This window comes from Scyliorhinus canicula, chromosome 10, assembly GCF_902713615.1.
Source record: "Scyliorhinus canicula chromosome 10, sScyCan1.1, whole genome shotgun sequence".
Classification (NCBI taxonomy): domain Eukaryota; kingdom Metazoa; phylum Chordata; class Chondrichthyes; order Carcharhiniformes; family Scyliorhinidae; genus Scyliorhinus; species Scyliorhinus canicula.
The window spans coordinates 13,578,113-13,591,201 of NC_052155.1; positions in this window are offsets into that span (position 1 = coordinate 13,578,113).

Genomic DNA, 13,089 nt, shown 5'->3' on the forward strand with positions numbered 1-13,089 from the left:
ACTTGCAGTATAGCCAAGGGTTTATTGGCAATGAGTAAATGTGAACCATACACAGACATGGAGTCACCAACAAGATCATCACTCACTGGCTCCGGATCCACTCTGCTCAAGGCCCAGCTCCCAGGGCCCCGCGTTTTTTCCCCATTGGTTGGGGTTTGCGCGCTCCCGCGTGACAGGCCCCGCACCTTTCACATGAGGCCTTGCCCCTTAAAGGGTCCGTGATACCACAGAATGTTTGTTGAACATTACATTTTTTTTATCATCACATGATAAATTTCTGATTCGGGACAATTATTGGTTAGTGTCATTATCGACCACTTCCTTGCACTTAATTTGCCTTCTAATCTTGAGATTTCATCACTGCTTTTGGATCACTGCTGATTGCTGATGAAAGATTTTCCAGTTGATTTGGTATCCGTGCTGAGTGAAAGCGAGTTACACGGCTAAATCTTAACAGCACATAGTTTCCATGTAATATATTATCTGTTGTTTTGCAACTAAGGATGTGAAGACATCAGAGAGTATGCAGACATAAATTCACAAGAATGTGGTTACTCCAATTACATCGAAAGGTTGGGGAAGTGGGGACTGTTTCCCTTGAAGAAGGCAAGGTTGTGAGGAGATTTGATGAAGGTGTTCAGGGTCATGAGGGGCCTGGCCAGAGCGGATCGGGAGAAACTTCCAATTGGTAGAAGGATCGAAAACCAGAGAACACAGGCACGTAGCACAGTGGTTAGCACCGTTGCCTCACAGCGCCAGGGACCTGGGTTTGATTCCTGCTTGGGTCACTGTCTGTGCAAAGTCTGCGTGGATTTCCTCTGGGTGCTCCGGTTTCCTCCCACAAGTCTCGAAAGGCGTGCTGGCAATTTGGACATTCTGAATTCTCCCTCTGTGTACCCGAACAGGCGCCGGAATGTGGTGACGAGGAGATTTTCACAGTAACTTCATTGCAGTGTTAATGTAAGCCTACTTGCAACACTAATAAAGATTATGAGCGGGATTCTCTCAAAAATGGGTCTTTGTCTCCATGCCGGCAGGAAAATCAGTGGCAACGACTCAGGTGTCAACGGCCCCACAAAGTGAGGAATTCTCACCTTTCTAGGGGGCTAGGTTGCCGTCAGAGTCGTCCCCGCAGCTCCAGGCGGCGCCGAAGGGCAGTTCGCGCATGCACGGAATGGCCAGCATATTTCTGCGCCTGCACAGAATGGCCGGCGGATTTTCGCGCATGTGTGGGGTTCCCTTCTCCGCGCCAGCCCCCGGGAATGTGGCCCTATGGGAGCCCGGCGTGGAGGAATGAAGGACCCCCACGGAACCAGCCCGCCCGCAGAAGGGTAGGCCCCGATCGTGGGCCAGGCCACCGTGCCCCCCCCCCCCCCCCCAGGGTCGGATCCCCCCCACCCCAGGACCGTGCCCACACATGTACCTGCCAGGTCCCGCCGTGTATGAGATGAGTAATTCACGCCGGCGGGACTACAGCCACTTGGTCCATTGGGGCCCGGAGAATCGTTGGGGGGAGGCCGCTGTCAACGGCCCCTAACCGGCATGGCGGGAATTCCGCCAGCCCCCGAAAAATGCCGGAGAATAGGGCAGCCGGCGTTGGGGTGGGATTCGCGCCTCGCCCCGGGGATTCTCCGACCCGGCGCAGGGTGGGAGAATCCCGGTATATGTTATTATTTAAATGTCTTTGCAACATAAGCAATGATGTCATGCAGAAAAAGAATTTCACGGAGCGAGTGGTTAGGGGTTGGAATGCACGCCTGAGAGTTTGGTCGAAGCTAGTTCACTCGAGGCATTCAAGGAGGAATTGGATCTTTATCTTAAAAGGAAGAATGAGCAGGGCTCTATGGAAAGTGTGGAAGTGGTGCAGGCAAACAGCTCCTTCAAGAGAGCTAAATGACAAACTAATGTCCATCTGCGCTGTAACCATTCAGTGAATTGAGAGTGGTAGTGAGGTGCATCGGAGTGGGAAATTCAACCAGTGAAACAATGGTCTCAGTTCCTTGCCATTTCTTCTAGAACTTTCCGACAGCGGCCATGAGCAAACATTAACTACCTTTGCGCAAATAACCAAGATAATATCAGGGACGAGAGAATTCAGTTGCGTTGAGGGATTAGAGAAGCTGCAATTTTTCTCCTTACAAAGAATGTTATGGGGAAAGTGAAGCATTTAATGTCCTGAAGTGTTTTGAGCGAGAAACTGAGGAGAAACTGTTTCCCGTGGCAGAAGGTTTGTTGACCAGATTTACGACAATTGGCAAAAGGATGAGAGATAAGATAAAGAACAATTTTTTTTACACGAGCTGTTACAATCTGGAACTCAAGCCTGAAAGGGGCGAGAAGGAGATTTAGTAATAATCTTTATTGTCACAAGTAGGCTTACGTTAACACTGCAATGAAGTTACTGTGAAAGGCCCCTCGTCACCACACTCTGGCGACTGTTCGGGTACAGTGAGCGAGAATCCAGAATGTCAAATTCGCCGAACAAGCACGTCTTTCGGGACTTGCGGGAGGAAACCGGAGCACCCGGAGGAAACCCACACAGACACGGGGAGAACGTGCAGACTCCGCACTGACAGTGACCTAAGCCGGGAATCGAACCTGGGACCCTGGCGCTGTGAACCAACAGTGCTACCATGACGCCCATGTGCAAACTCCACACTGACAGTGGCCTGGGGCTGGGATCGAACCCGAGTCCTCAGCACCATAGGCAGCAGTGACAACCACTGCGCCACCGTGCCATTGAAAAGGGAATTGGATTAACATGTTGAGCAAATAAATTAGTCGGACAAAATCTGGAAAGGGAGGGGAACATAGAACATAGAACAAAGAACAGTACAGCACAGAACAGGCCCTTCGGCCCTCGATGTTGTGCCGAGCAATGATCACCCTACTTAAACCCACGTAACCCGTATACCCGTAACCCAACAATCCCCCCATTTACCTTACACTACGGGCAATTTAGCATGGCCAATCCACCTAACCCGCACATCTTTGGACTGTGGGAGGAAACCGGAGCACCCGGAGGAAACCCACGCACACACGGGGAGGACGTGCAGACTCCACACAGACAGTGACCCAGCCGGGAATCGAACCTGGGACCCTGGAGCTGTGAAGCATTGATGCTAACCACCATGCTACCGTGAGGGGAGTGGGATTAATTGGCTTGCTCTTTCATGGAGCTGGCACACACAGTTTTCTCCGACACTATAAAACTCCATGATTCTATGAAACATTTCAGCAGTAAACTGAAGGGATGTAGGTTAGGTTGAACTTAGATTAGGATAAATGGTCGGCACAACATCATGGGCTGAAGGGCCTGTACTGTACTGTTCTATATTCTATGTTCTATGGATAATTGTATTGTTATGGGCCAGGGTTTAGAGAACCCCAAAGTGTATCATGAAGTTCACCTGACCCACAACTTTTAATAGATTGTGGTATGGGGAGCACACGGCCCACTCTACAGGTGTGGTACAGCAGAAATGGAAAAGTAATTTTTAAAGCAAAATAATGTTTATTCTATGAACTCAAGTTAACCTTTTTAAACACACAGTGAACATCTTAGCAACCATCAATTCAAATACAACCCCCAAAGAATACAACACTAAGTATTCCTTAATACCTTCCCAAACAACATCCAGAAGACAAAAGAAACACCTTCTAACAGAAGCACATCAGGTTTACATTCACTACTGAGAACATTTGTAATTCTGAATTCACCAAATAATCAAGAGATAGGCTTTTCAGGGCAGCGAGATCAGAAGTACATCTGCTCTGTCTGGCTTCAGCTCCAACACTGAAAACGAAACTAAAACACACCCTGCAGCAAACAGCCTAAAGCGAAAGTAAAAAGCTGACAGACAGCCCAGCTCCACCCACACTCTGACATCACTGCAGTAATATGAGCAGCCAAACATTTCTTAAAGTGACATTCTCATGGCAGCATCTACAGTAAGCAGGCACCTGGGGCTGCATCGATCATATCCGCCCTCCCAACCCCCCCAAAAGCAGATTCCAAATCATAAACTGAAGGTACATTTTTCAATTTCACCTCTGTAAAACGTCCAAGCCACTGGAACACCCAAATTTCCTGTTCTACGGTCATAGTTGCACTGGCAGAGTGATATATGTTAGAGTGATTCACTCGAGTGGACTCCAAGTAAATTCAACTGGTTTGAATGTTATTATATAAATTGACCAGTTCACTGACCCATACTTGCACCAGCTTTAACGTCAACCTCATACGTTTTTACCTAAGTGATTTATTGGTCTATATTTTTGTCCGATTTCCACTCGGGAGATGTAAAGCAAGCTTACTCCATTCCACATTCTCAGGCTTTTCGGATGTGCATTTCTCCTTTGATCTGATCGATCGTCCGGCGTGTTTCTAGTTTTCCCTGCTGCACAGGGCTGAGATGCACAATGTGTTTGCAGATTGGTTTGATGACAGCCCAGAGCCACCGGGAGGAACAAAGGTTCAACCGCCAGCTCACATTCCCACTCAGGAAGGGAAGCAGCCACCAAGGACTGGCACAGAAGGATTCAGAACCAGAGGGCACAGATTTAAAGTAACTTGCACCAGAAGCAATGACGGCGTGAGGGGAAAACCTTTTCATGCAGCACGTGGTGAGGATTTGGAATGCACTGCCTGAGAATGTGGCGGAGGTTGGTTTAGTCGAGGCATTCAGGAGGGAGTCGGATTGTTATTGTAAATGAAGAATGTGGAAAAGGTGAGAAATGGCGCTTGGTGAATTGTTCCTTGCACATTCCCTGTTCCAATTTCAAAAAGGTGGTTTACTTTTTCAACTTGTTCCATCATCCGCATATTCTGTTCCATGTATAGGCAGCATGGTAGCACAGTGGTTAGCACTGATGCTCCGCAGCGCTAGGGACCCGGATTCGATTCCCGGCTTGGGTCACTGTCTGTGCGGAGTCTGCACGTTCTCCCCGTCTCTGCGTGGGTTTCCTCCGGGTGCTCCGGTTTCCTCCCACAAGTCCCGAAACACGTGCTTGTTAGGTGAATTAGATTTTCTGAATTACGCCTCTGTGTACCTGAATGTGGCGACGAGGGAATTTCCACAGTAACTTCACTACAGTGTAAGCCTACTTGTGACAAAAATAAAGATTATTATTATTAATATTATTTAATGCTACTGATGTGTTGGGTAAGCTGGGTCTGCGAGGACTGCGTTTCCTGCAGCAGTGAGAGAGACAGGCTTCCAACACTTGAAGAAATGCAACTCGATTTTATTGAACTCTTAACTATCATACATACTTTAACTGTGGGTTGACACTATGCTCACTTGACTGGAGACCTGAGGCTAACCTGACCAGACTATCTTACTATCACATGGTGTATGTTCTAGTTGTTGCTCACGAGCTCTGACTGTCTCAGAGGCTGGATCCCAAGAGAGCAGGAAAACTGGTGCCCTCTGGCTTTATTGTAGCCATGTCCTGTCTGGTGATTGGCTGTTGTGTTCTGTGTGTTTATTGGTCATCCTGTGTGTCAATCACTGCCTGTCTGTGCACCATCATATACGTGTGTGTATACTATGACAGCTACCAGCAAAGGAATGCAGGGAAGAGATTTTTTGTCATTTAGTATTCCAGGGAATGTGGGCATCATTGGCTGGGCCAAGATTTATTTTAGATTCAACCACATTGCTGTGGGTCTGGAGTCATATGTAGGCCAGATCGGGTAGGGACGTCAGATTCCCTTCCATGCAGGACATTAGCGAACCAGATGGGTTCTGGCGACAAGGTTCGATGATTTCTTTTAATTCCAGTTTTCTGTTCAATTTAAATTCCACTAGTTGCTGTGGTGCGATTTGAACCTGAGTCTCCAGAGCAGTGGCAATACCACTGTGCTACTGCAGAGTATATAACATATCGAGAGAGATGTTACGATTTAAGATGTACGACCAGAAAGGGCGGCGGAAGCAGATTTGGTCATAACCTTCACAAAGGAGCTTGATCTGGACTTGAATAGGAAAAATCTGCTGGGCTTTGGGAAAGGAGCGGGGGAGTTGGATGAATTGAACAGCTCTTTCAAAGAGCTAGCACGTGCACAATGGGTTGAATAGCCTTCTTCTGTGCTTCATCCCCTTCCAGGAGTCTTTTGTTGCCAGCTTTGGCCTCGGAGTGAATAACACTCGTATCGACTTTTCAAACCACCTTACACCATCCAATTGACATTAATTGAGTTCACTTTCCTGAACCTTAATTAGGATATCCATACTGTGTGAACGAGTGAATCCTTTCCATCCAAAATTATCAAAGAAAAAAATTGTGCAACTTGTTATTGATTGCAGAATTACACCTTGGAGCTAAACGCTGAATAATCAATAGGTACAAATCGATTTACTCAGGGTCATCTCGCAGTTTGGATTCACACGCTAACTAATAGGTTAGAGCTACTTATCAAAATAAGTAGCAGAGCTGACAAAGGCGATTCGGCGTTCACAATTGTGTTTTAAATTATAACTGAGATCCCGATATGAGACCAGAACAAATTGACGAGGTTAAATCAGGCTTAAGTTCCCAGTTAAGTTCACAAGTTTGGAGCATGTACCAACCTGTGAACCGGATAGATTAAAGTTTCAATGTTTGTCAGACACAATAATGATTCCAGAGTTTATACAACCCTGACCTTGTAACTCGCATGGTTTCGTTCAATACTTTTCTGTTCCGAATGCCGGCATTTAGAGGGTTGAGTTGGTCGGGCCTGTGGTCTTCAAGTAATCAATTCCATTTGCATTCTTACTTCTGGATAATACAACCTTCAAGTGAATCGACCAAATAGTGTACTCCTCTCCATGAGTCACGTTATCCGGAGATCAGTGAATAAATCTAACGCCTCACCAAACCTGCCCCTGCATCCCCCTTCTCCCAAAGATTGTGTGTATGACAGTCATCGGGTGGAAAATACAACAAAGAACCAAACTGAATAGAGAAAGTTCAGAGGGGAATTGTAAAAGCAAACAAGAGAAGCAAAAAGTGGGTATAAGATGACCATATGGCAATCAGACCCCAAGATCTACGAGCAAAAGTAACCCATTCAGCCCATCAAGTCAGCTCCATCATTCAACGAGATCCATGAGAAGAGACTGGAGGCTGACACCAAAGGGAATCTTAAACTCTTCTATTAGTAAAAATGTAGTGAAAGGTGGAGTGGTGTCGATTAGGGCCCAAAAAAAGAAGATTTATGCATGGCGACTGAGGGAGTAAATGAAGACTTTGCATCTGTCTATATCAAGGAAAATGTTCATAGAATTCAGAGAATTTACAGTGCAGCAGGAGGCCATTCGGCCCATCGAGTCTGCACCGGCTCTTGGAAAGACTTAAGCCAACAGCTCGACCCGATCCCAGTAACCACAACTAATCATTTTTTGGACACTGAGGGCTGATATACATTAATGACTTGACTTTGGTGTGTGGGCAAAATTTCAACATTTTCAGGTAACTTGGAATTCTTGTGAATAATGAGGATAGTGCAGAACCTCAGAACGTCATAATATACACACAGGTATATGATGGTGCACAGACAGGCATTGATTGACACACAGGATGACCAATGAACACACAGAACACAGCAGCCAATCACCAGACAGGACACGACCACTATAAAGCCAGAGGGCACTAGTTTTCCCGCTCTCTCGGGATCCAGCCTCTGAGACAGTCAGAGCTCGTGAGCAGCAACTAGTACACACACCATATGATAGTAAGATAGTCTGGTCAGGTTAGCCTCAGGTATCCAGTCAAGTCAACATAGTGTCAACCCACAGTTAAAGTATGTATAATAGTTAACAGTTCAATAAAATCGAGTTGAACTTCTTCAAGTGTTGGGAAGCCTGTCTCTCTCACTGCTGCAGTAAACGCAGTCCTCGCAGACCCAGCTTACCCAACACATCAGATACAGTTGGTGGAATGGGCAGACACGTTAGAGATGATGTTCAATGCAGGGAAAAGTAAAATGATTCATTTTAGCAGGAAGAACTTGGACAGAAATGGGCGCGATCTAACGGAAACGTTTCTAAATGTCATTTGAGGCGGGTTTGACTGGTAGATTCTGCCCCGCTCTGTCGATAAGTTCCCCACTGCCACCTGACCACACTGAGGGCACGATTCACTGGAACGATTTCTCAGTGTGGTAGTGAGCGGAAATTGCCTCGAGCTTCCCGGGTCTCGGACCAGTGAGGCCGGCACCGCAACTCAACATTAATTGGTTCACTTGAGGAGGCCCCACGGGCTTCTTCATGCTGCAAATTATGGCTCACCAGCCCATTCACCGGGACCCTGGTCGCCAGACCCCTGCTGACAAGTTTGAGCAGCACTTAAACAGCACTTAAACAGCACTTAAACAGCACTTGCTCAGCCAACCCCACTCAGCTCGCAGCCACGGCCCCAAGGTGACCGGCCCCAAGATTTGGAGGGTCAGACCTGGGGAAGCTCTTGGAGACAGTCAAGGCCTGGAGGGATGTCCAGTTCCCCTAAGGGTCCTGGAGGGCGAGCCACAGGGCAGACCTGCTGCCTGGGATGAAGTGGCAGAGGCTGTGACTCTGGCAGCGTGACAAGGGGGATCAGGCCTCCAGTGTCAGGCCTCCAGCGTCGAAAGAAGGTCATAGGCCTAGACCGGCCCACATATAAGTTGGCACCAGAACCCCTCCCCCATCCCCCCCACGGTGAACCAGGCGTCGTGCGGCAAAAGTTGTCCCACAACCGTCCGGAGAGGGCCCAGACTGGCAGCGGCATGCCAGGCATCAGAATCCTCACCACATTCGAGGAACGGGCCCTGGAGGTCACGGGGTTAGCTGAGGACTGAGCAGTCACCAACGCGGATGTCAGCGCACGCTGCAAAGGTGAGGATCCACCGGGACCCACGTGAGTTGTTAATGTCATACAGACTGACCCATCCCTCCCACTGACCACATATTCATTCTCCCGCAGGACCTCCAACCGACAAAGCTGGCTCACCCAGGCTGCGTAGTTCCCCCCCCCCCCTCCCCCGGCGCCTCCCCATGAGAACACCTCGGGGGAGAGCTTCGAGGATGCCACCATCGATGCGTCACAGCTGTCATCCCCACCCTCCACCAGCAAAGAGACACCTCAATGGGCAACTGTAGTGAACTGTTGGGGCACATCCTGGTGAACACCACACTGCTGCTGATGCACATCAGGTGGAGGCAGGGACCCCCAGGTGAGACAGCAGTCGGAGGTCTGCTGGATCCCTGGACCCAGTTGGGTCCCAGTCAGATGCTGAGCCTCTGGAACAGATTTACCCGGAGCTGATGGAGATGATAAGGTGTGGCCGTGATATTCAGAGGGGGATGTCAGCGACCCTCCAGCAGGTCCATAGCCGATTAGAGGAGTCCCAGAGGCTATGGGCGCAGGAAGTGGCACCGGCAATGCGTGGCACCCAGGCCAACACTGCTAAGGTGTTGACTGCAGTGGAGAGCCTGGTGCACAACATCGGTGACATGAGTGGAGGTGTCCAAGGTGTGGTGCAGTCGGTGATGGTCATGGCTGAGGGCCTCGGTAGACTGTCCGTCTCGCTGTGCCAGGTGGATCTTGATGAGGCGCTGAGGGACAAGTCCCGCTCTCAAATGGGCATGGACGAGCTTGTCCCAGTCAGAGGTGGCATTGCTCTATCATTGGGGATGCGCCAGGGTGGCAGAATCAGATGGCACAGGGGCAGCCGGGGTTCAATCCAGCTGCCCCTGCATTCTGAGATGAACCATAGGGTCCTATGGGCACTGACCGGGAAGAGGGGGCATTGATTGCCAACCCAAACTCCTCCTACGGAATGGCGACGGTGGCCACCAGCTCCCTGGAGCTCCACCCCTCTGACGATGCCGTGTCTGACAGCCAGCACCCAGAGCAGGGTGGCATGGTAGTGCACGTGGCAGTGCACGTGCCATCGGCAAGTTCGTCGGGGCCCTCAGGCCCAAGAGGATGCCCGCCAGCAGCATCGAAGGCCAAGGAAGGTGGGAAGCAGCTGGCAGCTTCCACCTCTGCTGTGCACCCTGGGGAAGCACCGAGACGCAGCAGCAGAGCACGGAAGGCGAAGCAGGTCGAGGATCACTAAGAGGACATTTGGGGGGAGGGTGTGGGGAGGGAGTAAGGGGGGGAGTGTGTGTTGGGGGAGGGGTGGGGAGGGATTTTGGGGTGCGGGGAGGGAGGGAGAATGGGACAGCACTATCAGGAGAGTGGGGCAGTGGTGTACATTGTCCGAGACAGACTGTAATCAACACAAGCAGTATGACACCTCTGGCTCTTTGTCTCGCGATACGGGCCGACCACTTGCCCCATTCCACCCTATCCCCATAACCCAGTAACCCTACCCAACACTAAGGGCAATTTTGGACACTAAGGGCAATTTGTCATGGCCAATCCACCTAACCTGCACATCTTTGGACTGTGGGAGGAAACCGGAGCACCCGGAGGAAACCCACGCACACACGGGGAGGATGTGCAGACTCCACACAATCAGTGGCCCAAGCTGAAATCGAACCTGGGACCCTGGAGCTGTGAAGCAATTGTGCTATCCAGAATACTACCAGCGCCGGCCCTAGGGTTGCTGGCGCCCCGGGCAAGCTGAACTTCGGCGCCCTTTGGGGGGGGGGGGGGGGCCGAGAGGAGGCGGGGCAGGGCCGAGAGAGGGGGCGGGGCCGAGAGGGGGGGCCGAGGGGGGGGGGGCTGAGAGGGGGCGGGGCCGAGAGGGGGCGGGGCCGAGAGGGGGCCAAGAGGGGGGGCGGGGCCGAGAGGGGGGGCCGGGGCCGAGAGGGGGGGGGCCGAGAGGGGGGGGGCGGGGCCGAGAGGGGGGGCCGAGAGGGGGGGGCGGGGCCGAGAGGGGGGCGGGGCCGAGAGGGGGGGGCCGAGAGGGGGGGGGGGGGTCCGAGAGGGGGGGGGCCGAGAGGGGGGGGGCCGAGAGGGGGGGGCCGAGAGGGGGGGGGGCCGAGAGGGGGGGGGGTCCGAGAGGGGGGGCGGGCCGAGAGGGGGGGGGCCGAGAGGGGGGGGGCCGAGAGGAGGGGTGGGCCGAGAGGGGGGGGGGGGGGCCGAGAGGAGATGGGGGGGCCGAGAGGAGGGGGGGGCCGAGAGGAGGGGGGGGGGCCGAGAGGAGGGGGGGGGGCGAGAGGAGGGGGGGGGCGAGAGGAGGGGGGGTGTGAGAGGAGGGGGGGCGAGAGGAGGGGGGGGCCGAGAGGAGGGGGGGGTTTCAATGAGATCACATCTCATTCTTCGGAAGGCGAGAGGATCCAGACCCAGAAGCCGCTGAATCTCTTCTTGTTGGACATTCCTGCCATTCCCGGATGGGAGAATGTGTGTGCGTGGGTTTCCTCCGGGTGCTCCGGTTTCCACCCTATGAGGATAGCGTGGAGGTGTTGACCTTGGGTAGGGTGCTCTGTCCAAGAGCCGGTGCAGACTCGATGGGCCGAATGGCCTCCTTCTGCACTGTAAATTCTATATGAAGAGCAATGTGGAAAAGCTGCAGGATTGTGATTGTCTCCTTCAGAGAGTGAGCATCGCGGTGACGGGCTGAATGGTCTCCTTATGTGCTGTGACCATTCGACGATTCTACAAGTTGCATGGATTTATCTCACTTTAGCCTGGCAGAACACCGCCGATGTGCTGCAGCGTGACTTTCCAAAGAGTGTGCTGCAAGATAATTGGAAGTTCATGGTTTCTTATCTCCCTCTATTCTTGTGTAATTCTTCAGCAACACCAATACCTACACCACAAAAGAAAATAAACTGTCTGCGAGACCCCTTCTCATTTGGGAGAGTTCTTGGAAGTAATCTCTCAGTGGTGGATATCCGGAGTAGAAAGATGTTAATCTGTGTTGTTTACTTCCCGTGGTGCAGGCCATTGACATTATAATAGCTCAGAGCCACTGAGGAGCAGCCTGCTGCTTGCGGAGATCAAAATGGCAGCTGTACAAAAAGCTGGAAGGCTTCGATTCAGCTTACAAAAGGAACTATGCAGCATTTTTAAAATCCTTAATTGAATGACAAGTCATTCATGTTGGGATTCGACACAATTCCCAATGCTTCGAATTGACGCACAGGCTATTCAGCCCACCGCATCTGTGCCGCCTCTTTGAAAGAGTGATCTATCCCTCCGCACCTCCCACTTGCCCACCCGCACTGGGCTGGAAGGGCAATGGGTCAGGGAAGGTGGAGTGAGGGGAGGAGGGAGAGGGATGTGGAGTGAGGGGAGGAGGGAGAGGGATGGTGGAGTGGAGGGAGGAGGAGGGACGGGGAAGGTGGAGTGGAGGGAGGAGGAGGGACGGGGATGGTGGAGTGGAGGGAGGAGGGACAGTGAGGGTGGAGGGAAGGGAGGAGGGAGGGCAGCACGGTGGCCCAGTGGTTAGCACTGCTGCCGCACGGCACCGAGGTCCCAGGTTCTATCCCAGCTCTGGGTCACTGTCCGTGTGGAATTTGCACATTCTCCCCGTGTTTGCATGGGTTTCGCCCCCACAACCCAAAGACGTGCAGGGTAGGTGGATTGGCCAGGCTAAATTGCCCCTGAATTAGAAAAAAATAAATTGGGTACTCTAAATTTATAAATAAAAAAAAGTGAAGGGAGGAGGGACAGGGAAAGGTGGAGTGAGGGGAGGAGGGACAGTGAGGGTGGAGGGAAGGGGGAAGGGACTGAGAGGTTGTGAGCGGATGGGGGGGTACCATTTGGAAGGGTGTAAGAGGTTTTGGGGAGGTGGGGCAGGAGCTGCTGGTTGCCGGGCCTCTTAGTTGGCAAATCGGGAGGTGATGAGGTTGTCCCATGTATGACGGACGTGGAGCACACGTTGGGCGGGGTTCCTGGAGCACACGTGTGGCGGGCCTGGAGCACATGTTGGGCGGGGGCCCCGGAGCACACGTTGTGCAGACTGCTCTGCCAGCCTGAACTCCATGTTTGTTTCTTCCTGGCTGTCCTCTTCGTCAGATGAGGCCTGGCCTTCCTCCTCCTCCTCCAGCACTCCCTGTACAGGATGCAGCAGGTCAGCACACTGTTCGATACCCTCTGGGGTCTATATTGGAGAGTCCTACCACAGCCGCCCAGGCATCAAAGCACATCTTGAGGATGCCAATGCACATC